Raw genomic sequence first — 25,181 nt, forward strand, 5'->3', positions numbered from 1 at the left:
AAATGCAAATGGTAAAAAATAAAAATATATGTAAACTATATAACCCTACTGAGTAGTGAACCTAGATAACCGGTGCTGCAAATGGCAAAAAAAGTGCATAAACAAAGTAATGGCAACCAATAGATACATTTCATTACATAAAAAATCATGGTAATAATATAAAATCTATTTCATTGCTTGAAATCAGAAATGTGTCCTTGAACGATTAAAAAGGGAAACAGAAAAAACAAAGTCTAGTGATAGTAAAGGTGCAATATTGTAGCTTCTTGCGTAATGTGATTACACTCCCCTGTGCCCTCTAAAATCCACCACTGTGCACTCTAGGAGCTCACCTGAAAAAAAAAGACCATACAGGTCTGACAGCGTTTGGTAGCAATTTATTCTTCCACAAGAAGTCGCTTTATATACAATCTCCACTCCTTTAGTCAACAGTAACTATATATAAGGAGAAGAATCACCATAGTGAAGTACTTCCACAAAATGTTTTATCAAAAAGTTGTAACATATTCAAACAAGCAGCATTCCACATAAAAGGTTTCAAGGGAAAGCAAAGGGAGGAGTCAGGTGATGTCACTTCCCGTAGTGGCCGGTTGCGGATGAGACCGAAAGGTCAGTTATTTTGCTTTCCCTGGAAACCCTTTATGTGGAGTATTTTTGTAAACAAAAGTGCACTTTTTTTGTCATTTGCAGGACCAGTTATCTGGGTTCACTACCCAGCAGAGTTATATAGTTTCTGTATATTTTTTATTTTTTACCATGTGCATTTTGCTATTAATGCCCAGTATAAGGCTGATTTACACATTTTCTGTATCTGTTATGTTTTTGATGTGTATTTTGATATTTTGAGTGTATTTGGGTTTACACTATTTTTTATTTTATCTATTTATTTTTAAGGTAGCACCACATTTTATCTATTTATTTAGTAATAATTACTGTCTTCTCCCGGTGGGGATAGCTCCCCCCGCTCCCCTTGCCATGAGAATATAATGGGGTTGAATTACTAAAGGCAAATCCACTTTGCACTACAAGTGCACTGCAAGTGCACTTGGAAGTGCAGTCGCTTTAGATCTGAGGGGAAGATCTGAAATGAGGGGAAGCTCTGCTGATTTTATTATCCAATCATGTACAAGCATAAATGCTGTTTTTTATTTTCCTTGCATGTCCCCCTCAGATCTACAGCGACTGCACTTCCAAGTGCACTTGCAGTGCACTTGTAGTGCAAAGTGGATTAGCCTTTAGTAAATAAAACCCAATGACTCGGAAGGGGGGATTCCCCTGTCAACACTTTGGGCTTTATTTACTAAAGTTGGAGAGTGCAAAATCAGGCTCACTTCTGCATCAGCTTCCGGGTTGTATTGCCAAAGCTTTATTGAACAAGCTGAGGTTAGAAGCTGATTGACTACCATGCAGAGCTGCATCAGATTCTGAGTGTACCAGTTTTAGTAAATCTAATTCACTCTGTGTTGATGGAGGAATCAAGCAAATTTCTTTCCTGCAACTGCGAATTCGCCCCGTCTATGGCCAACTTAAGTCATGTTTTGCTCTCTGGTTTCAGCTGGGGAGATTTCTCTTCACTTCTTATTTTAGAGACGCAACAGGTTACAGGAGAAACTCTTATACCGCGTACACGCGGTTGGACTTTTTGACCAGACTGATCCGACAGACGCCGACGGACCAAAGCTGGCGGACAATCCCATCTTGTGTGGGCTTCACCAGACCTTCAGCGGACTTTTCCAGTCGCAAATCTGACGAACTTCAGATTTGGAACTTGCTTCAAATCTTTACGTCGTAACTCCGCCAGACCCAGAAATCTACTCGTCTGTATGCTAGTCCGACGGACAAAAACTGACGCTAGGGCAGCTACTGGCTACTGGCTATCAACTTCCTTATTTTAGTCCGGTGTGCGTCATCACGTACGAATCCGTCGGACTTTGGTGTGATCATGTGTAGACAAGTCCGTTCGTTAGAAAGTCCGTCGAAAGTCCGTCAAAAGTCCGTCGAAAGTACGCTGGAAAGTCTGTCGGACCAGTCCGGTCGAAAAGTCCGACCGTGTGTACGCGGCATTAGATCTTAGAAGTTGTCACAGGAATAGGGGTCCCCCTTGGAGGAACTTATTGCTCTTCTGCCAAATCAAAGTTTTTGAATTTCACCTATTATTTTGTCTCATTGACAATGGTCACCATGACAAACAGATATTACACCTTTATATTATTATTATATCAACATTTTACCTGGGGAAAAAAATCAGGCACAATGATTATCACTCACTTACTAATGAATACAATTTTCATAAACCTAGGAAATTAAAAGGTCAAAGCAGTAAAGCATACACAGTAAAGCAAAGGCATCTGCACACTCCTTTGAAAAAAGTAAAAACTGTGAGCATATAATCTGGTTTACCCTGCACAATTGACACTCTATTGTATGTACACGTTCATTTTCTGGCAATGTTAAAAATCTGTTCTGATAAAAACTTAAAGCAGGGTACACACTTCAGTTTTTGGGATTGCACAAAAAAACCTGACAGCTCCGTTTGGAGCGGCTGTACTAACCATGTGTGGTTAGTTCATCGATCTCCCCGCTGAGCTGTTGTGTTCTGACAAGGGGAGGGCCCCCCGCCAGAACATTCTGGTCAGGCTCTCTGCCTTTGGCTTAGAGTGCTGATCAGGAGTCAGTTGGCTGCTGGTTTTCCAGCATGCACTTTCGATAGAAGCCAGCCCAACTGCCGGCTTCTGTCGGACAGGCCGACATACACACGGGACAAATGTCGGACTATTTTTTTTTTGAACCGGCCGATGTCTCCCAACATTCAGCCAGTGTGTATGGGTTTTCAGGCTGCATTCACACCTGGTCAGTATTCCTATCGCATGTGTTCCTGGCAAATATGGCTCATAAAATGGTGGGTGCTGCAGCGATTACCAGTGGGGTCCTGGAAACATCAAGCAAGTGTACATATTCGCCAGCACACCAAGGAAAGAGATCACATCACAAAGATAAGTGCAATGGGTCAGAGCCACACAGGACCCCTTCGTCAGGCATGTGATCATCATTTGCCATGGCAGTTGCTGCTGCTCGTTTTTTTTTAGCTTTTTCTTTTGCTTTTTCTTTGTGTAGTGCCGCTTGGGTATATTCGGTTCTGTACTCTGCCTCTTAACCCCAAGAACAGTCTCAGCCCCTCCAGCACACCTGGCAACAACTTTTGTGGGAACACCCAGTAAAAGGACACAAATTGTAGTAAACAGAAATTATCTTTACTGTGAAATTTCTTAGGAATGGAACAAACCATAACAGTATAACTGAATAGTAGATGAATATATCTCAGGTAAATAAGCTGTGTAATATTGACTGAAGATTAAGAGCAATAGAACTCAATGATACTGTCTGGCTGCTTTCAGGGAACTCCTCAAGACGAATAATCTCAAAAGCAGAGGCAAACAATTCTAGATCATGAAATAGCAAATATCTTAACAGGCTGACAACCAACTCTACTTTAATTGAGCTCTATGGTTCCAGGCAGGAGGAGGGCAAAGGAACGACCCCTTCTTATGTCAAACCTCTCCCTTCTGTCCCCTGACATCACAGTCCCAGAGAACTGTAAACACTGTACCTAGTTCAGTGTTCAATAGTGTAACTCCTAAGTCAGATTACCCCACTCATTCACTATATATCCTGAGCCCTATGTGTATGTGTGTGCCCAAATGGCACCAGTGACTTCAGTCCCTTGAGGGGAAATGGGTTGCAGTCCCTCTTCTGTAGTAGAAGAAAGAAAGCCTTGAATCTTCAGCTAGCTTCTTCAGTTGGTGCACTTAGGTTTCCTATTTGGCAGGAGGGATGCAATGTGCACTGTGGAACTCCTGAAGCAGAAAAACACTTTTACTGCCTGGCAGAGGATAAGTGCAGCACAGTGTTCTACTAGTCTAGGCAAAAATAGGCAATGTTGTCTGCATGCAGTGTCTCTGTAGGATGGGCAAGTACCAGCTCACCAATCCTGCAACCAAGGCCCAAAGGAGATTTCCTGGCAGGCAGGTTCATCAGGTAGACCGACTAGCTACATCACAACCGGAACGCTTCACGCCATCCGTCTGTACAGGTGTGCCTGGAGAATGCACCTGGGATCCCCCTCTCAGGCAGAATGTCCTCGACCAGTTGTGGATCTGTGGGAGGAATGGCATACCAATCAAGGGACAGAAAAACCTCTCCCCTGGGTCCAGTCTTCTTGCTTGCCTCCTGGTCTCTACCTGCTCCCAGGCAGCCTCTAGGTATAAGATTCTTCCTATTGTCTCTGTGGGCTGTTGGGGTATGTCGTTTTCCTCCTAGAGATTACAGTGGGGCTGCCTGTGCTGGGAACTACATGTTCCAGAGTTCCTTGCTGCTCCTCCAGTCCTGTCTCCTCATAGGTCCCCTCCCCTGCCAACGGGAAAACAGGGGAGAGAGCAGAGTGGGCGGCCGAGACTGTGAGTGTCTCTCTGTCACTGCACAGTGAAAGGAGGAGAGGGAGGGGGGAATTCCCTCGCAGCTACTGAAAGGCACACTCTCCTTGAAGAGAGCCTGTCAGTGTCTATGTCAATCCCGGTGACCGCCAGCGAGAGGTGCGGGGCCGCAGGCGGGCTGAGCGGCACCCGCTACATTTGTTTTTTAGTTGAGCATTTTTTGGAGCGGCACCATTTATTTGAATTGGCCTCCCTCCATTCCAAAAATGCTCCAAAAGAAGCTCATGCACCAAATCTTAGCACAAAGCCAGGAGCGTTTGCGATTGCAATCTTTGCTGCGATTGTAATGCGTTTGCCACTCAACAATCATGGCAAAGTCGCACTGCATTTGGGGTGCACTGCAAACGCGTTCTGCATTTTTCCGCGATTCTGGAATTGTGGGCAGAATCATGGCACTTCTGCACATGATCCAGAATGCTAAGCTGTGAATGGAGCCTTAGTAATGGCATATATATAGCCTTTTGAGTAAGACATACAGTATATAATACATCAGAATAAACACTGAGTCATGTTTAATAGCAATTTAAAATGTCCTGTAGGAAGGTTAGTCTCCCACTTACAATTCATATTCTTTCAAAAATATTTTTTTAAATGACTGTATTATTCTTGCTGTTAATTCTGATATATGATGTGTGACTCTTCAGCTCCCAAACTGCCCTCTCAATAATTAAAGCGCACAACCTGGAGTTAACTTGTTAATTTTAATTTCAGAATATTTGACAAGGGAAATCATTCACCATGTGCCAGAGGAAAATTCTAAGGTCTTATTGTATATCATTTTCACCAGTTTAAACTAATTAAAGTAGAACTAAACTCACACTTTCACATAGGAATACATATGTTTTGTAGGTTACTGTACGTTAAACAGGATTGATTTATTTTTATTGTAAAATTACATTTTGCCCTTTACGTTGTTAATGTTGGTTAATTAGTTGAACTAGATGTCTTTTTTTTCAACCAGAGTAACTATGTAATGTTTCTCTTCCTGTATCATGCACATTCTGTAGTATGTTTTAAGAAATGTCTGTGATGCGTGGGCACTCCAGCCCAATTTAGGATAAGGGAGGAAAGGGTTATAATGCTATAGATGTCATCCTAATAAAGGAAATGCCTGTGGATACACCTTGTTGGTATGATTTAACTGAAAGTGGGACATATTTTTTTTTCTAAATTCCAGCTCCCCTATGTACCAATAAAGCATTAATGTACTTCTTTTGCAGAAATAAAAAAGCTTTCTATTTATCCTACACAGCCCTTACCTCAGTGTCAGTGCTTGCTTTATACAAAAACATCTTCATTACTTACTTCCTGGACGGACCTTAGGACATGAAAACTGTTAAAGTGGTTGTTAACCCACTTCTATAAAAAAGCTCTCATGTTATACAAAAAATATGCCGATCTGTACCTATAACACAGTGTCTCTCGGTGCTCACGTGACTCCTCGGCTCTTTCCTCTTCCCAGCTGACAGCTCCAGCGAGTGGGGCCGAAAGCATTGCCGCTGACGTCATCTGGGGAGGAGAGGAGAGAGGAGCGAGAGAGCTGAGGAGTCATGTGATTGCCGGAAGCCACAGTGTTATAGGTACAGATAAGCATATTTTATATAAAACACAGACACAGGGGCACTTATTGTTAAATTACAGAGGGGATGGGAGCATTTTACATTAATTATAAAAACAGCAGGAGCGGAGTGGGTGGGCGCTGACACAAGCACACAGGCGGGGAGGAGAGGGGGGAGAGGATGGAGGAGAGGACAGAGGGGGACAGAGAAGGGCTGCGGATGACGGAGGCAAGTAAACTGACCTAGGTGTCAGGGCTCAGCAGCCGTGATACACCGTGGTCAGCTTACAGGGGGTAAGGTGATAGAAGCGGCCAAATTACACAGCACAAGCACTGTGCTGTAAAACATGCTTTGCAGGAACAGGATCTGTTTTTTTTGGGGTTAACAAAGGCTTTAAGACACAAAAAGGAGCTCACCAGCTGACCACCCTGCATGTACTCTACCCCTTCCAAAAGCTTCCACTCACCTCTGCAGTAATCACCGTTCTCACTAAATACACAGTCATAGATCGTTCATTTGGCAGTGTGTGCAGGAGCTGAGTGAACACATAATAGCCTATGTGGATCAGAGTCTGTAGTTTGCCAATGTGTTTTGGAAACACACAGATGTGAATGTGAATAAATTGACTCCCTCAGTAGAAAAAAATTTTTCTAGCTAATTTTCCACCGACCATGCAGGAACTTTCTTCCGACTTGGAGAGATGAAATAAAGGTCCCTTCACATAGATGGGTCTTTTTTTAAATCACTACGTAGTGTTTTTAATAGATTTATCTGGGAAAAAAAGCATCCATTCTATCATACCAGCTCCTGGCTATGCCTAAAACCCAGGGAGGTAGGGCTTTTCCAGACCCGATTCAATATTATCAGGCAGTGCACCTTGCTAGTGTACTAGATTGGTGTAGAGATGGGGGACAGAAAGCCTGGGTAGCGATTGAACATTCTTGTACCCAGATTCCGCTTCAATGTGTCCCATGGTTAAGGTTAAGATCACTTGGTACCCTATGACATCACCCCCTTATAGGGGCAACTTTGAGAGTGGTGCAACAAAGCCACCTCTTCTTTAAGACAGAAGGGGAAATTACCCAGCTCTACCCAATATTGGGAAATCCGGCATTCCCCCCAGGCCATACAGATAGCTGTTTTAAACAAACTCTGAGACAAGGTAAATTCCGCCTAGGCGATTACCTTGAAGAATCCAGGCCAAAGACCAGGGCAGAAATACAGTCAATATTTAATTCGCCACTGGATCCGTGGCAGATGCAGCAACTTACCTACTTTCTTAGCTCTATTCTTTGCGGAGAATGGTCAGACCATTCAAATACATCTTTGGAAAATCTATGTTTGGTAGAAGCACCCTCTGCCCATGGTGTATCCGAGATATACAAACTGCTAATACACTCGCCTGAGGGCTTTGTTCCAGGATTCCTCCAGAAATGGGAAAGAGATTTGGACATTATACTCTCTGAAGAGCAGCGGGGCTATATTCTTTATTTTGTCCACTACTCCTCAACAGCCAGTAAGAGCTATGCTACAAACTCCTCACATCTATCTGGAAAGGATGAATACTTGCTGTGGGGAGGCAGAGGGTAATATTCTCCATATTTTTTTGTCCTGTCGGAAACTGGAGGAATTCTGGTCTAAAGTGCGAGATATCATAGGTCAGCTTACTGATCATGACCTGGGTCTTGATCCTGCCAGATACTTTCTCCATCTCTCAGATCTTTCAAAGCATAAATATAGGAATTACATGATCGTTCATTTTCTAAATGCAACTAAGGCATGTGTTCCAGCCTTATCGAAGCAAGAATCACCTCCCTCGATCTCGTTGTGGCTAAAAAAAATAGCCGACATATATGCTATGGAAAAAGGTATTGCAATTGCACAAGGTAGAGAGGAGAAATTAAATTAAAAAATGGACACGATGGTCCCTCTTTGTCTGTTCCAGGGAATATGGCTATACGCTAGTAGAGGGGAAATAGGGGCTATTGCGTTTTTGTGTTTTTCTTCTTTTTTTTTTGTTGGTGTGAATTACTAGGACGATGGAGATCAAAGTCTACACTTTCATTAGAAATATATAAAATAAGAATGGTGACTTTAAAGATTTTGTATACCTACTTAAAATAGAACCAAACTGTTTTATGTTGTACTTTGTGATGCGCGTGCAATTGAATTATATTTGTTCCTATAAAATTGTTTAAATTTAAAATAAAATACATAATTTAAAAAAAAAGATGTGAATGGAACCTCACTGTTCTTGTGTAAACAAACCAATTTAACTTTCAGGCCACATTCACATATAGCATAGTGGGAGCGCACCTTTTTTTTTTGGCTTGTTTTTCCCGAGACATGTTTGAGGCAGCCCATTAATTTCAATGGGCTGCGCTTCACGTGGAAAAGTAGCGCATGGGACAATTTGGTATGTTGCAGGTTGCACGGTTTTTACTGTGCGTTGTGCTGTGTTTGTTGCTCGTTTTCTCACGTAGCAAAATGTTTGTTTGCTTCTGTGTTTGGTGCGCTGTTAACAATTAATGGCCTCAAAAGTTGATTAATTTAAGTTTGTTAATTTTAGGTGTATAAAGGTGGACATACACTATACAATCTGATAGTAGAATCTCTGTATGAACTCATTTAGATGTATCTATAAAATAGGAGCACACACCATCTATCCAATTACTCTGTATCCAATCAAGCAAGACCTTGCACTATGACATAGTTGATGGTATAGCTAAAGGAGATTGTACAATCAGATTGTATAGTGTATGGTGAGCTTAACAGAACCCAGGACATTCTTCTCCTGTTTTCAGTACTACAGCTCTGATTCACTTAGGTTGTTATGTGATCGCTCAGCTCCTGCATGCTGTGCCAAATGTACAATCTATGACTTTGTATTTAGTGAGAACGGTGATCACTGATTGCATTGAATAAATATGCACCTGCAGACGTGGGTGGGAATGATTTCCTGGAAGGGGGAGAGCAGGTGCAGGGTATGTGTTAATGAGGTCAGCTGGTAAACTCCTTCCTGTGTCTTAACAGTTTTCATGTTCTAAGGTTTGTCCAGGGAGTAATGAAGAAGTTTTTTCTATACAACAAGCACTGACACTGAGGTAAGGGCTCTGTAGGAAAAATAGAAAGCTTTTTTATTTCTGCAAAAGAAGTACATTAATGATATATTGGTACATAGGGGAGCTGGAATTTAGAAAACAAAGGGTGCCTTTAAAAAAATTATAGGAGGATCCAAAACAACATATGTGATTTGGGTTTGGTTTTAGATGTACTTTAAGGGGTCTGTTGTTAAAAAAAAATCACTGTGTGAATGTCTCAAACTTGAATAATCCCCATATATTGCCTATTTTATTTATATCCTATGTTTGTCAGCTCCATCTAGTGGCCATAATGAGGTATTTTCCTAAAATTCCTCAATCAGGATAATTCCACATTATGTCCACTAAAAGGAGATGATGATCCTATGAAATAAACAAGTTAGGCAAACTATAAGCTTGCATCTGTGTGCTTTTTTTAACCACTTCAATACAGGGCTATAGTTATATGACGTCCGCAGATGGGATCTCCCATCCTGGGTGGGCATCATATGACATCCTCGGCTTCTCACCGCTCCTGCGGGCCCCCAGGGGCATGCAGCGTGGCGATTGTGTATGAGGTGTGTCCCTCAGACACAGCCCATCCCATATCTATGTAAAGAGCCAATAAAAAGAGCTCTTTACACGTGACCGGCTGTGTCCAATCACAGCCGGTCACATGTACTGTCTACATGCACGGTGCTCGTGCACGCTCCTAGGGCATGTGCAGAGCGGTGATCAGGGACGAGGCTTGTCACCCTGACACAGCCCAACCCTGAAATTGGCTCTTTACCACTTGACCGGCTGTGTCCAATCACAGCCGGTCACAGAATGTCAACAAACCGCAGTACCGAGATGTTACCGGCTTCTCCTCCTCACACACCAATCTTGTGTGAGAAGGAGATTGCGGTAACATCTCGTTACTGCATAGTGTACACCAACCACACTGATTACCCCCCTAATAAATAGGACCTGTCACCAGCCATCAAAGTACCTTTCACCAGCCATCAAAGTACCTGTCATCACCCATCAATGTACCTGTCACCAGCCATCAAAGTACATGTCATCACCCATTAAAGTACCTGTCACCACCCATCAAAGTACCCGAGTACCTGTCACAGTCCATCTGAGTACCCAAGTACCGGAGTACCTGTCACAGCTCATCTGAGTACCCGAGTACCTGTCACAGCCCATCTGAGTACCCGAGTACCTGAGTATCTGAGTACCTGTCACAGCCCATCTGCGTACCCGAGTACCTGAGTACCTGTCACAGCCCATCTGAGTACCCAAGTACCTGAGTACCTGTCACAGCCCATCTGAGTACCCGAATACCTGAGTACCTGTCACAGCCCATCTGAGTACCCAAGTACCTAAGTACCTGTCACAGTCCATCTGAGTACCCGAGTACCTGTCACAGTCCATCTGAGTACACGAGTACCTGTCACAGTTCATCTGAGTACCCGAGTACCTGAGTACCTGAGTACCTGTCACAGCCCATCTGAGTACCCGAGTACCTGTCACAGTCCATGTGAGTACCTGAGTACTTGTCACAGCCCATCTGAGTACCTGAGTACGTGTCACAGCCCATCTGAGTACCTGAGTACCTGTCACAGCCCATCTGAATACCCAAGTACCTGAGTACCTGTCACAGCCCATCTGAGTACCCAAGTACCTGAGTACCTGTCACAGTCCATCTGAGTACCTGAGTACATGCGTACCTGTCACAGTCCATCTGAGTACCTGAGTACCTGAGTATCTGTCACAGTTCATCTGAGTACACGAGTACCCGAATACCTGAGTACCTGTCACAGTCCATCTGAGTACCCGAGTACCTGAGTACCTGTCACAGCCCATCTGAGTACCCGAGTACCTGAGTACCTGTCACAGTTCATCTGAGTACCTGAGTACCGAGTACCTGTCACAGCCCATCTGAGTACCTAAGTACCTGTCACAGCCCATCTAAGTACTTGTCACCACTCATCAGAGTACCCGAGTACCAGTCACCAGCCCATCAGAGTACCCGAGTACCTGTCACCAGGCCATCAGAGTACCTAAGTACCTGTCACCAGGCCATCAGAGTACCTGAATACCTGTCACCAGGCCATCAGAGTACTCAAGTACCTGTCACCAGGCCATCAGAGTACCCGAGTACCTGTCACCAGGCCATCAGAGTACCCGAGTACCTGTCACCAGGCCATCAGAGTACCCAAGTACCTGTCACCATCCCATCGGAGTACCTAAGTACCTGTCACCAGCCCATCAGAGTGAGTACCTGTCTCCAGCCCATCAGAGTACCTTAGTACCTATCTGCAGCCCATCAAAGTACCCGAGTACCTATCTGCAGCCCATGCCTCATAGAATATACGTTGGGGTGTTTGCTTTCCAAAATGGGGTCATTTTGTGGGTAATTCCATTGTCCTGGTGCTCAAGTACCTTCAAAAATGTGATAGGTAGGAATGAAATGAGATGTGTAATTTATGTTCCTAGAATGCCTGAAGGTACTTCTTCAATGTTGGGCCTCTGTATGTGGCCAGGCTGTTTAAAAGTCTCACACATATGGTGTCAGGAAGGGCATGCCAGCACCCAAGATGGCTGCCGAAGAAGACGACCTGTTACCTCTGCCTGTCAGGAAGGGCATGCCAGCACCCAAGATGGCTGCCGAAGAAGATGACCTGTTACCTCTGCCCCTGTCAGAATGCCATTGGTGCACACGCACCCTGTGACAGCTTTTGACACCCAAACAGGCTACTTAAACTCAGTCAGTTTCCAGACTCAATGCTGTCTGCTCTACAGTGTTCCCTGCATCCTGCAATTACTTACCTGACTTCCGTTCCTGTTGTGACCCGCCTTGCTTCCTGATGTTCCTGTTTGCTGCTTGCATCCGACCCCGGCTTGTCCTCTACTCCGCACCAGCCCTCTCCTTCTGCCACTTTGCTGCCAGTCTGCTGACGACCCGGCCTGTAATCTGATTCCGTTTCCGCTTCAGTCTCTGTTTCTGACGTCCCCGTTTGTGTATGACCCGGCCTGCCTGTACCTGCCTTCTCTTCAGCCCCGAGAGTGCCACCACCCCTTCTGCTGCTCCTGCACTTCTGCCTGTGGGGACCGGTTGTCTACTTGCTCCAGCTACCTGCCTACCACTGCTCTGAGATTCCTACAGACACCTCTACAGCCTGGCCGAGTGCTCCGATCCAGCTCCAGGTTCAGCGATCCCACCAGGCACTTGTGCGACTCTGCATCTCGGTGCTTCCTATCAGCTCTATCAGGGGCTCCAAGTCAGAGTTGTAAGAGAGGCCATCCTCTGCATATCAGGCTCCATTACCAGGTACGTGACAGTAGCAGACAGACATGTCTGAGCCTGTGCAAGGACCCTCTCCTATGGAGGAACTCTGCCAACACCTAGCTGTAAAGGACTTACAACAGGGTTATAACCAGCTGGAAGGCCAAATACAGACCTTGTCTGCCTCTGCTCCTGCTCAAGCACCTTCCACTTCTGGGATGCCAGCAGCTCCTGCAGTCGTTATGCTACCACCTGAACCCAGAGTCCCAACTCCTGAAAAGTTCCATGGAGAACGCAACGAGTTCAGAGCCTTCCGCAACGCATGCAAACTCTATTTTTTTCTACAACCACGAAACTTCTCCCTGGAAGCCACCAAGGTCAGGTTTGTCATTTCCTTGCTTCAGGGGGAACCACAGGCCTGGGTTCACCGGCTCCTTGAACAAAAGGCCACATCTCTGACGGACTTAGCCTCTTTTTTTGGAGCCATGGCTCAGTTATATGAAGACCCCCAGCAAGCCGCTACTGCGGAAGCCGCCCTTCACACACTTCAGCAGGGTCACAGGGCCGTGGAGGACTATGTTTCACAATTCAGGCGCTGGAGTTCCGACACCAGCTGGAACGATGCTGCCCTGCATTACCAGTTCCGCATGGGCCTTTCTGATGATCTCAAGGATGAGCTAGCACGAACAGGTGTCCCCTCCACCTTGGAGACACTTATAAATTTATCAATCCAGATTGACCATCGCTTAAGGGAACGTAGGTCGGAACGAGCCACCGACCAGTCCCGTCCAGTATGGATGCTTCCACGAGTGTCTGCTTCTTTCAGTCCCACTTCACCTGCTCCCTGCCTCATCTGCTTCAGACGCATCTGAACCCATGAAGCTTGGTCTCATTCGCCCTTCTCTGACTACAGAAGAACGCCAGCGCAGACGCCAGATAAATCTTTGCCTGTACTGTGGAGGATCAGGACATTATGTGAGGTCTTGCCCGATCAAAATCCGCAAGTGCCTCTCAGTTACATCCGCTTCTCCTCCATCTCTACCCAATCACTCTGCTCATCTTGCTCTTCCCATTTTGTTACAGATCCCAGGAGGAACTATCCAGACCCCCGCTATAATTGATTCTGGAGCTTGCAGCTGTTTCATAGATTTAGCTTTTGCTGCCAAACATCACATTCCTCTACTACCCAAGGCTCAGAGACTTTCTGTACATCTGGCAGACGGATCCACCATTAAATCTGGATTGGTTACTCATGAAACCATCCCATTATCCACCACCATTGCCGAGAACCATCAAGAGCTTCTACGCCTAGATGCAATCGCTTCCCCTCTGTTCCCCATCATTCTGGGTATGCCTTGGTTAAAAGCTCATAACCCTCACATTAACTGGGTTACAGAAGAAATCAAGTTTCTTTCCCCCTATTGCCTTCAGCATTGTTGGCAAGAGAATCATCAGGACCAATCCCCTGCTGTGCATCGATTTGAAATTCCGAAGCCCGCCAAGTCGTTCCAGTAGCATATCATGACTTTCTGGATGTTTTCATCAAAAAAGGGGCAGAAACGCTTCCTCCTCATAGGGCTTATGACTGTCCAATTGAGCTCCTTCCTGGGGTTAAAGTTCCTTTTGGCAGGATCTTTCCTCTATCTGAATCTGAACTTGTTGCTTAGAAAGACTACATTGATGACAACCTTGAAAAGGGGTTCATTTGCACCTCCACATCTCCTGCCGGTGTGGGGATCTTCTTTGTAGAAAAAAAAGGACCACTCATTACGGCCCTGTGTGGACTATCATGAACTTAATAAGGTCACTGTAAAAAAACATTACCTTCTTCTACTTGTGCCTGAATTATTCCAGCGACTCGGTACGGCCACCATTTGCACAAAATTGGATCTTCGGGGTGCTTATAACCTGGTTCACATACGAGAGGGGGATGAATACATTTCGAATACCTTGTGATGCCCTTTGGACTTTGCAATGCCCCAGCTACCTTTCAGCACTTCATCAACAACGTCTTCCGAGATTTCCTGGATCTATTTGTTGTTGTTTATCTTGATGATATACTAATCTTCTCTCCCTCTCTGGATCACCACCGTAGTCACATCAAGAATGTATTGAGTCGCCTTCGACAACACGGACTCTATGAAAAACCAAAGAAATGTGTATTTGAATGCCAAAGCATCCAATTCTTGGGTTTAATCATTTCCACCAAAGGCATCCAGATGGATCCCCAGAAGGTTACAGCCATCCTGGATTGGCCTGCTCCCAGTGATAAGAAGAGTGTCCAATGTTTCATGGGGTTTGCAAATTTTTATCGAAAATTCATCAGAAATTTTTCTGCAATCATATCCCCCATTACAAGTTTAACCAAACAAGGTACAAGATTCTCTTGGTCTCTGGAAGCTCAGAAAGCTTTTGACACCCTAAACAGACTTTTCACATCTGCATCTGTCCTGAAACACCCTGAACCAGCCTTGCCCTACGTCTTGGAAGTAGATGCCTCAGAAACAGTGGTCAGAGCAATATTGTCTCAGAGGCAGGGAGCTAAGGCTCTACTGCATCCAGTCGCTTTTTTTTCCCGCAAGCTGTCAAATGCCGAAAGGAACCACGATGTTGGGGACCGTGAACTTTTGGCCATCAAAGCCGCCCTGGAGGAATGGAGGTACCTTCTAGAGGGGGCGGCACACCCAATCTTGATCAATACCGATCATGAGAACCTCGAGTATTTAAGAACAGCAAAAAGATTGAAACCCCGACAAGCCAGGTGGGCACTATTCTTTTCTAGATTCACTTTTCACTTAACGTTCAGGCCCGGATTCAAGAATGCAAAACCCGATGCGTTATCACGCATGTTCAGCAAATCTGAAGAAATCTCATCTCCAGATACCATTCTATCCCCTGGGAACTTCCTGTTACTTCAAGGAGAGTTAATAAAACAAATTAAACAAACTCTAGTAAGGAACCGTTCACCAGCCGGGGTCTCTCTACTGACAAAGGATGGGCTACTTTGGCATGAAGACAAGGTCTTTGTGCCGGAAGACCTCCGAATGGCCATCCTGGTGTGATGCCATGATCATGTGCTGGCAGGTCATTTTGGCATTGGCAAGACAACTGAATTAGTACAAAGGACATTTTGGTGGCCTGGGGTGGAAAAAGATTGTAGGAAATATGTGGAATCTTGCACCACTTGCATCCGCATTAAAGCCAGCAGATCCAGAGCCTGGGGTCTGCTAAAACCCTTACCTGTCCCCAGTAGACCTTGGAAGATGATCTCAATAGATTTTATTGTAAAACTTCCCCCATCTGAGGGCCACAACACCATTTTTGTAGTTGTCGATAGACTATCTAAGATGGCACACTTCCTGCCCATGAAGGGCACACCATCTGCTCGAGAAACAGCTCCAACCTTTCTCAAGGAGATCGTAAGGCTTCACGGGATTCCGGCCAATATTGTGTCCGACCGTGGGGTGCAGTTTACATCCAGATTCTGGAGAGCCTTATGTGATTCACTCGGGACTGAACTTTCATTTTCTTCTGCATATCACCCACAAACGAATGGGCAGACAGAGAGGACTAATCAAACCCTCGAACAGTACCTGAGATATTTCTCCTCATTTTCTCAAGACGATTGGGCTTCTCTGCTTCCCCTGGCCGAGTTTTCTTATAACAATTCAATACACTCTGCTACAAAGCAATCTCCATTTTTTGCAAACTACGGTTTCCACCCTTCTTTTATGTCTCATACAATTCCAGATTCCCCTGTACCAGCTGTTTCTGAAACTATAAATTTCTTCAATGCCAATAACAAACTGCTACAGGAAACAATGGCCAAGATACAGGCATACAATAAGGAAGTTTTTGACAGGAAAAGAAGGGAAGAATTAATCTTGAACCCTGGTGATCAAGTGTGGCTAGCAACTACTAATTTGAAACTGGCCTGTCCTTCGAAGAAACTGGGCCCTAAATTTATACCACCATTTCCGGTGAAGAGACGGATCAATGAGGTTGCGTATGAATTAAAGTTGCCTGAGTCATTTAGAATCCACCCTGTGTTCCACATAATCTTGTTGAAACCTGCCATTCCTGACCCCTTCCCAGGACGAAGTTCCAGCCCGCCTGAACCTGTAATTATTGACGGGGAGGAAGAGTTTGAGGTGGAAACAATCTTAGACTGCAGGAAGAGAAGAAATAAGATCCAGTTCCTGATAAAATGGAAAGGGTATGGGCCAGAGGACAACTCCTGGGAACCTGAAGGTAATATCCATGCCCGAAATTTGGTTCAAGCTTTTAAGAACTCCCATCCTGACAAGTGGGCCAAGTTGGGCATCTGGAGGCTGCCCTTTGGGGGGGCAGTGTCAGGAAGGGCATGCCAGCACCCAAGATGGCTGCAGAAGAAGACGACCTGTTACCTCTGCCTGTCAGGAAGGGCATGCCAGCACCCAAGATGGCTGTCGAAGAAGATGACCTGTTACCTCTGCCCCTGTCAGAATGCCATTGGTGCACATGCACTCTGTGACAGCTTTTGACACCCAAACAGGCTACTTAAACTCAGTCAGTTTCCAGACTCAGTGCTGTCTGCTCTACGGCGTTCCCTGTGTATCCTGCAATTACTTACCTGACTTCCGTTCCTGTTGTGACCCGGCTTGCTTCCTGACGTTCCTGTTTCCTGCCTGCATCCGGCCCCGGCTTGTCCTCTACTCCGCACCTGCCTGCTCCTTCTGCCACTTTGCTGCCAGTCTGCTGATGACCCGGCCTGTAATCTGATTCTGCTTCCACTGCAGCCTCTGTTCCTGACGTCCCCGTTTGTGTATGACCCGGCCTGCCTGTACCTGCCTTCTCTTCAGCCTCGAGGGTGCCACCATCCCTTCTGCTGCACCTGCACTTCTGCCTGTGGGGACCGGTTGTCTACTCGCTCCAGCTACCTGCCTACCACTGCTCTGGGATTCCTACAGACACCTCTACAGCCCGGCCGAGTGCTCCGATCCAGCTCAAGGTTCAGCGAACCCGCCAGGCACTCTTGCGACTCTGAATCTCGGTGCTTCCTGTCAGCTCTATCAGGGGCTCCAAGTTAGAGTTGTAAGAGAGGCCGTCCTCTGCATATCAGGCTCCATCACCATGACATGTGGTATCGCCGTACTCAGGAGGAGTAGCAGAATGTGTTTTGGAGTGTAATTTTTGCTATATACGTGCTATGTGTATCTTATAAATTGACAACTTTGTGTAAAAAAAAAAAAGATTTTCATTTTCTTTCCATGTTTTCTGAAGACTTGTGTAAAAAAATTAACTGTTCAAAAGACTCATAATGCTTCATAGAATATACATTGGGGTGTTTGTGTTCCAAAATGGGGTCATTTTGTGAGTAATTACACTGTCCTGGTGCTCCAGGGCCTTCACAAATGTAATAGGTCATTAGGAAATTAGAGGTGTAATTTATGCTCCTAGAACCCCTGACTGTTCTCCCTGCATGTTGGACCTCTCTGTGTGGCCAGGCTGTGTAAAAGTCCCACACATGTGGTATCGCCATACTCAGGAGGAGTAGCAGAATGTATTTTGGGGTGTAAATGGAAGTATGCATATGCTGTGTGTGAGAAATAACTTGTTATTATGACAATTTTGTGAAAAAAAAAATCTTAATTTCCCCAAGAATTGTGGGAAAAAATTACAACTTCTAAAAATTCACCATGCCAGCTAAATACCACCATACTAAATACCTTTGACTGTCTACTTTTCAAAAAAGGGGTCATTTGGGGGGGGGGGGGGGTACTTTCCTGACATTTCAGAGCCTCAAGAAATTAGATAGGCCGTCAGTGCATCAGGTGTGATCAGATATGATCATTTTTTTAAGATTTGCACCATAGTTTGTAGACTCTATAACTTTCACAGAGACTAAATAATATCCACTGATTTGGGTTATTTTTACCAAAGAGATGTAGCAGTATACATTTTGGGCCCAAATTTATGAACAAAAATGACTTATTTGAAAAATTTTATCATTGAAACTAAAAAAAGTGTTTTTTTTCAAACTTTTCGCTCTTTTTTCACTTATGTTACAAAAATAAAAAAACCCAGTTATACCACCAAAATAAAATACCATCAAAAGAAAGCTCTATTTGTATGAAAAAAATGCAAAAAATTTTGTTTGGGTACCGTGTTGCATGACTGAGTAATTGGCATTCAAAGTGTGAGAGCGCTGAAAGCTAAAAATTGATCTGGAAAGGAAGGGTGTATAAATGCCCTGTAATGAAGTGGTTAAACTAGTTTACCTTTTTTTTTAGTTAAACTTGATTTTCTTATTTATTTTCCTTTTTTAATTTATTTATTATTATTTATAAAGACTAGAACGCCAAGTGCCATTCCTCTGTCGAGTTTTGGCCATTGCAGCTTATTTACTGTACAGGGTAATGGCAGTTGGCATGACTGACTCTTAAAATTAGCTCTAGTAACAAAGTAAAGCTTGTTTCAGAAAACTACACAAAGCAGTTTTTTTGGCAATAAGGTAATAGTGTCTTTTGATGTCTGCTCTTAGATAGGATTTAAAAAAAAATGTAAATGCTGATAGGTTCACTCGGGGCAGACAGAATGCTTGTCAACAATAAGAGATAACCAGTTCACTACCTTCATTAGACATGTGCAATTAGTTTAGTTCCAAATGAGTTTTTTAACGAATTTCGACAAATTCGTTAATTCAGAAATATCCAAATTAACGAAAACCCGTAAATTCGTACATTCATAAACTCATACATTTGTACATTCTTAAATTCATACATTCGTACATTCATACATTCTTAAATTCATACATTCGTACATTCGTAAATTTAAAAATTCGGAAATCTGAAATAATAATTAACTAATAATAACTTAACAATTACAAACTATTAAATTATAGGTATTGGAATTTCCTTTCAAATGTGGCTTTTAGTGAACGTAACAAATAAAAATGTATCCAAAGTTATAAATTATCAGAAATAAGGAATGCCGTATCTAAACGAATCAAACGTAATTAAATGAATAAAAATAAATAACATTAAAAATAATAAAAACTTTTATTTATTATTATTGTTATTATTATTATTATTATTTATTATTAATTTGTTCCATTCCATTTGTTGAGATGTGGCATTTATTATTTCGGGTAATTCATAACTTTGGATAAATTCGTATTCATTATGTTCACTAACAGCCAAATTTGACAGGAAATTCCAATACCTAGAATTTAATAGTTATTATTTCAGATATTCTAATTTTCAGGATTTCGGGATAATTTAATAGTTATTATTTCAGATTTTCTAATTTTCGGGAGTTCGGATTTTCATATTTCGAATTTCTAATTTGCGAATGTACGAATGTATGAATTTACGAATTTTCAAGTTTATGAATGTATGAATGTGCGAATGTATGAATTTACGAATGTACGAATGTACGAATTGACAAATTTTCGAAGTTATGAATGTACGCATTTATGAATGTACGAATTTATGAATGTACGTATTTATGAATTGCGATCATAATGAGTGACCCGTAAAAAAACTAAAACAAATTAAACGAAAACGAACACATTTTTTGGCAGTGCACATGTCTAATTTTCATCACTATTCGAATAAGAAAGTATTGTTTTATTAAAGCGATACTAATGGCTTAATTAAAAAATAAATAATAATAAACATGTTACACTTACTTGTTCTATGCAAGGGTTTTGCACAGAACAGCCCTGATCCTCCTCTTCTCCGGTCCCCTGCTGGTTCTCCTGGCTCCTTCCACCAGACTCATGCTATGGGGCACTTGTGTGTGCTCGCTCCTGAGCCCCACTCTATGTGTCCATAAGACACACCCTGCCCCAGCTCTCTCCTCACTGGCTGTGTTAGACAATAGCTCCTGCTGGTGTCTCTGAGCCAATGAGAAGGCAAAGGGCTGGACAGCACACGCTCTTGTGCACATTGCTGGATCTAGAGCTGGTTTGGGTAAGTATTGGGAAGGGGCTGTGGGGAGAGCTGCATACTGACGTTTTTTTACCTTCATGCATAGAATACATAAAGGTTAAACCTTTAGCCTTTATAACTATATTAAGGATGGTTTTTTTAGGTGGTTTCAAAGTTAAAATGCTTTTACCTTAATGCATTCCCAGCATTAAGGTAAAAAATGTTTTACCACTTATTGTTCCCCCTTTTCTAAACACCTACCTGAGTCCTCTCTCGATCCAGCACTGTGCCCAGCTACAGTTCATATTTCCCCCCTTCCTAGTCATCAGGAGACTCGGGCCAATAGCTCCTACTGTTGTCTGTCAAATTCTGTAAGGAGGAATTGGGTGTTGTGGCCAAGCAACCATGTGTGTTTTTGGACCCACACAGGCCGGTTTAGGAAAGGGCTTGCTTGCTATGGTAGCACACGCAGGAGAGGAGGAGTGGAGAACGTCGGCAGGGGACTCCAAGGGAGACGGTAAAGAGCTATTGCATAGAGCAAGTAAGCATAAACCTCTTTTTTATTTTAACTAACTAAATAAAACAGAAAAACAGTTTACAATCTCTTCAAGAAAGTGCACACACGTGCATGATGATCCCATGCAATATCATATTAAAAGGAGTTGTAAAACGTCACTTTTTTTACCTTAATGCATTCTATGTGCTGCAGCTGCCCTCCAGAGCCCCCATTTTTCTTACCTGAACCCGATCGTTCCAGCAACAAGCACAAGCCCAGCGGATCCAGCTGCTGTCTCGGGTCCTTATTGGATAGCTTGATAGCAGCAGGAGCCATTGGCTCCCACTGATGTCAATCAAATGCAGTGACATGGGAGCTGGGGGCTGATTGAGTCCTGCTGTCTGTGTCAGTGGAAAGCGTCTCTCCATGGGGGCACCCGATGAAGAGGAGGAGCTAGGAGCGCCGCTGGGACACCCCAGAAAAGGAGGACCAGGGCCGCTCTGTTCAAAACTCTTGAACAGAGTAAGTATGACATGTTTGTTATTTTACAAAAAATAAATAATAAAATCAGCATAAAAAAAACTGCTCTTACTTCTTTGTAGTACCTTTTGGTAACAGTCTTTACTGTAGTGCTACAGCTATGATTGACGCCAACACTAGTTTTGTGTCTCTGCCCCATGTATGCTTTCCTTTTCACAAATTACAGCCTGTGTAAATGCCGCAGCTGCTTTTTTGTTGCTGTAGTGAATGAGTAAGGGTGCCAATGTCAGTTTACTGGAACAAGTCTCAATCCCCACTACTTGTGCATTGAAGGTAAGAGGATAACCTATGCTCCTCAACACCTGAATAGTGTCTTGAAGAGGATAATCACCCTAGGAACAAAAAATACAAATACTGTAGCTGCTGACTTTTAATAAAAGGACCAGTGTCATACTTACCCAAGCACCGGTCTTCAGGTCTACAGCGTCGGCATCAGTAGTGTGGGAAGCTGGCTGTGACGCAGTGTGGCTTCATAGCTGGCTTCTCAGTGAGCATGTGCAAGCTTTGCTGCACTTTTTTGAATGGTACCACAGCCTCCTTGGACTTGTGACATGTCCCAGAAGGCTGCGCACAAAGGGGGAGGAGCTCCTGCTCGAATCACCTAGGCAATCTGAGCAGAAGTGGGAGTGTGTACCTGTCAAAACCAGGAACCCGCTAACCAAAATAACATGTCCAAAAGTGATAGGGGAAGGGGTTAGGAGGCCAAAAAGCAGAAATTATCTTTTGGGTAGAGTTATGCTTTCAGATGGGGAGCAGAGCTGTCTTTGTACCTCTTATATTTGAATGCTTGTCACACTTACAGCTTGTATTCATGGTGTGCTGGGATACTATTTCCATGTCCATGTTCAATTATTTTATTCCCTTTCAAAATATAGCTAAAGAAGCTCAGCTAGCAGGTACCTTACCACTGCATTTCTTCTTTGAGCCTTGTAGCTTTTTCTGTCTAGAATTTCCATTTTACGTGCTTTTCCTCCTTTTATCATTGACCTAGTTTGGAGTTAATCTACTCTGTTCTAAGATTTACCAGTGTGTGTGTCTTGTATGCTATCCTATAACCAACCTGCACACAGGAATGTCAGTCTAATTAAACTTTCACTTCACAACAGCAGTTATAGCCTCGACGTTTGAACTTTCTGACCTAGGTTTCCAAAATAAAATGTCAGATTTTAAGTCTAGTTAACAAACCCATGCCTTTTTGTCAGCATTTATGAGTTGGGTATCTAATGGGTCTAAATACCTTACACAGTTTATGCTGCCCATCTATGACCTACATATGCTATATTAACATATGCTATATTTTATCTGTCATATAACATTTGAGTAACTTATTTCTTTCCTGCAGTGTATTGGTAACAGTAAAGAAAAATAATATCTATTAATAATTTTACCTAGGGATATACTGTATGAAGATAACTGGAAAGATCGACTTGCGGGGATCTTTGAAGACACCAGTTGAAGAGTTGTGCTGTAAGTTGCTGTAATATGAGGTTGTGTTAGATGTAAAGATATTGAACACAATGCAGTCTTGTGTTCACAGGAGGGAGGAAAGTATTTGGGAAGGGGAAGACATTAGTAAAGGTCCTAGAGAGCATTCTCTTCCAAACATATATATATATAAATAAAAATCGACACAATTTAGATACTCTTGTTACGGCTATAATTTCAATCATATAATAAAAATACTTTCACGAGCTATTTAAAGAGAAATGTGTAAACTGATCTGTATGAATTCAGTTTTAATTCAGATCAAATATCAGTTGATATCATTGATATCAATTATTTTAACCACATTCAAATGCTAAATGTTTCACTTCACACTGCAGCTGGAGGTCCATTCAGCCGTTCGCACAAGATTTTCCATTGACTGTGCACAGTGCAGAAGTCTACCTCCTATTATCTCCACCGCTGTTGGTAAATAACTCTCATTACTCATTACTCATTAATCTCAACACTCATCAATTGTTCTTGTAGCAATTTTTCTCTTAGGTTTGACTGTTACATTCACCCAGCGAAAGTCAACAAGAAAAATATTAAACACATATTATAAACAGGGTTTATATAATTACATGGATAGTATTTACAATGAAAAATTTTATAACCCATTTGTGCATGATTTGTATTTGGAAACCAAAGATGTTTAAAATGTTTTCTTGGTTTATGGGTAGACTATCTATCGACCAATTATTTTACTATGCAGTGATTTTTTTAAATATATAACTAGACAGGTTATGGTAAGTTGGAATAAAAGGAACCAAAAAGCCATCTGCTTAATCACTGTGAACAATAATGCTTTCTTAAAACATCTGCATCTCAACAATTCCATCACAAATCCAGTAAAAAGGAATTACTTTTTCCTTCCCCTATTATAATTATTATTTTGAAACAAGGTGGATGTAACCGCAGCATGCATAAGAAATTAGTTGTCAATAATTTTGATGATTCTATTTTTAGATTCTATGATTATTATTTAGATTACACCCAAAATTTAACCTAAAGAGCAAAATGTATTACATGTTTGTGGCCCATAACCAATATTTCGATATTAATTTGCAGCCTGAACAACAATAAGAAAGTCTGGAACTTGATTGGTCTCTATGGCATAATTCCACTTTACTTTCATGTTGAAAGCATGAGTTCAAAAGTAATGTAATTAAACAATAATGAGAAACACAAATGACTCAACTCTATATGTCAACATTATTTCTTTATTACTACATATGATGATTAAAGTCTTTCTATTAAAAAGTGAACAAATGGAATATTGGTGGATTTTTTTTTGGTAACTTTTCTGTTCTTAGTAATGGCACCTCTAAACAAAGGCAAATGTATAAATGCATGAAAAAGATAAATAAATAAACATGTAGCTACAATCATAAACTAAGAAACCATATAATGATCCCGTGAGATTTACTGTATAAAGACATTAGACACAACTATTTAAATTAAATAAAATATAGTATGCTATAAAATAATAGTACATACATACTATTTAATAATAATAATAACAACATATTGTTAGATAGTGGAGTATAAATATGTATGGCACACATTTAAAATTCGGTACTATAATACATAAGAAAATGTTTAAGTGATACTAAACATACAATGTTTAATTGCCAACATCCCTTCTATTTATGTATACAGATCTTGCCACTGTATTTAATTGAATATAAAAAAAGATATCTGAGTATAATATTTAATCATTGTTGTTCAGCGTTCACATGATGTTTCCCAGGTCTTTCCCATCCTGTGGTAAAGTTCTGATAGAGGAGTCTCTAGTTTTCTGTTGATTTGTGCTCTATAGCAGTAGTGGTCTATGAATCTGTGTCTGCACTGCACTGATTGGTGCTGTGCTGGTCACATGAAATAAAAAACAGCTTTCAGAATAGAGAGTGAAAAAAAAATGATAGCAACAAAATGTATTAAAGCTTATCACAAAATTATATTCCAAAGAAAATGTTTATTATTATTATTATTATTATTATTATTATTATTATTATTTGCAATAACATGGCATAAGTGGAGTTTAAGTTGACTGACAATAGCTTTAACTTTGTTCACACTGCAAAAAAATCTGAAGGAGGTTCTGTCAATCACTGGTTGTGTCATTCCCTTCCAGCATGTGTCTATGGTATGTACTGCATGTGCTGGGACTAAGAAAAAGGTGACACCTCCATTGCTCGCCATCTTATATCCTTCCCCCATAGTGTTTAGTAATATGAGGATATGAAGGAGGAGGGAGGAGAGAGGTCTGTCATTTACCACTTTGTATATGTCCACATTGTGACTCTATAGTCACATGGGCTGCACAGATAAGAAAAAGGTAGAA

At 42.4% G+C, this 25,181-nt stretch overlaps 1 long non-coding RNA gene across 2 annotated transcripts in view; it reads left to right on the plus strand.

Moving 5' to 3' along the window:
- The window catches only part of LOC141139734 (uncharacterized), an 82,435-nt gene that overhangs the window by 30,325 nt on the left and 26,929 nt on the right, over positions 1-25,181 (plus strand). For both annotated transcript variants that reach the window (XR_012243797.1, XR_012243796.1), the window contains exon 3: positions 22,745-22,819. This is a non-coding gene — a long non-coding RNA (uncharacterized lncRNA). The remainder of the gene's footprint in view (positions 1-22,744; positions 22,820-25,181) is intronic.

Source organism: Aquarana catesbeiana, linkage group LG04 (genome assembly GCF_042186555.1).
Source record: "Aquarana catesbeiana isolate 2022-GZ linkage group LG04, ASM4218655v1, whole genome shotgun sequence".
Classification (NCBI taxonomy): Eukaryota; Metazoa; Chordata; class Amphibia; order Anura; family Ranidae; genus Aquarana; species Aquarana catesbeiana.